Source organism: Aplysia californica, unplaced genomic scaffold, assembly GCF_000002075.1.
Source record: "Aplysia californica isolate F4 #8 unplaced genomic scaffold, AplCal3.0 scaffold00172, whole genome shotgun sequence".
In the NCBI taxonomy this organism is placed as follows: Eukaryota; Metazoa; Mollusca; class Gastropoda; order Aplysiida; family Aplysiidae; genus Aplysia; species Aplysia californica.
The window spans coordinates 1,130,875-1,132,613 of NW_004797442.1; positions in this window are offsets into that span (position 1 = coordinate 1,130,875).

Sequence of the window (1,739 nt, forward strand, 5' to 3'; positions counted from 1 at the left end):
ACACACAGACACACACACAGACAAACACAGACAAACACACAAACATACAAACAAAATAAATGATATCCTTTTTTGTGAATAGTTTCTGAAATTTTGAAATTGTCACAGACTTTTTTAAAAAACCCAATATTTTAATTATTTATATTTAAATAATATTGTTGCCAACCAGTAAGAGTTATAAAGATACTTTTAAATGGGTTATTTATTATGAATACGGAAGCCTTTAAAAAGATAAGATTGTCAAAGAATTTATAATTCTCCTATGATTAGCTTGCAAACTATTTTCAAACTGAAATTCAATACCTCAGTATTCTCAGCGTTTCTACGGGTACGACAGGGCGGATATTATTGAAACGTTTTGAAGAATCCTGCCTCGATAAATCTCTATCCACACGAAGGCACACGAAAATGTATCCTTCTAATTAACGAGATTTTGCGCAATAAATATGTGTGAAAGACAAACAAAAGGAATCAAATTTTACAAAAAGATACCGTAAAACCACCGCAGAAAAACTTGCAAAATGTCAAATGCAATTTAAAAAGCTGACATAATAATGCTTTGTGACTCCAGCAGAGGTAACTAATAATTGCAGGTTGATTGCTGCAGAAATGTGAACTGAGCCGGATATTATGTTTCTCGGCAGATAATTTGGTAATGTAATATTTTTTTGTAAACCAGTCCTCTGGCACTCCCCTGGCACTCATTTGGTCCAAGAAAAAGAGTGCCATTAATCGATTGCTATATTTTAAGAAAATATTCATCAAGCCCAGCCGAAAAAATAAGATGACAAAAAAACATAAAAAGAAAGAAAAAAAATAACGCAATTATGTTCTGTCCTCTATCTGTACCTTCCGAAGTGTTCTTATTTTCCTCGCATCTTTGGCAGCTCCAGGGGTATTTTTCATACATTTCCTAGTTAGTTTATTTGACATTACTATGGTGACAGTCTTTATGGGTTCTGTTAGTGTTCTGCTGGACTACGGAGCCGAAGGCCCAAGTTTCGAATCCGCAACTAGGCGATCTCAACCTGGGATGTTTGAGGGAATCTTTAAGGCTTTCCACTCGTCTGGCTCGGTCCTATCAGAAATGATCCAAAAACGTAAAATTCGGAAGTCTGGCATTTTGTGTCAATAATCTATTTAGACTCCTAAATTTTTCAGAGGGTACGCACATTCTATCTCGTGTTTCAACAACACTTATTAGACGCACTGTTTTGAGGCACTTAACCCTATCCGTACGTCGTGTGGAACTCTGTGCCACCTGTTTCTAAAAAGGAACTTTACGCGTTAATCCGATCCATACAATTTGCATAGCAGTCTGTCAAAATAATTTTTCTTTTAGAAATACTGAAAGTTTCAAAGAGATCTTTGCACTAAAAGTATTCTAAAATGTGAAGAATACAACCCCGGGGGTACAAAATGACCCCAGGGCGTACGGATTAAGCCTAACTTAGTTATTCATGGAAATTTTCTATCCTGTTTTCTTTATCCAAAAAAAAAAAATCTAGGCAAAGCAACACGAATGCTGGAAAGATCTACACCAGACCTTCTCGGACAAGGGCGAAAAATCTAGGATGTCCCGTGTGTAAGTTGGGCTCATTAAAGATCCCTGGGTGTTCCAAAGTCGATAAGAGTAGGCTTCGGCCGTCACTAGGGCAAAATTCGAAATTTCCTAACCGGTGCCCTCTGATGACCTTATGCTGTTGCTAGCGCCATAAAACACTTAAGACCCCCCCCCC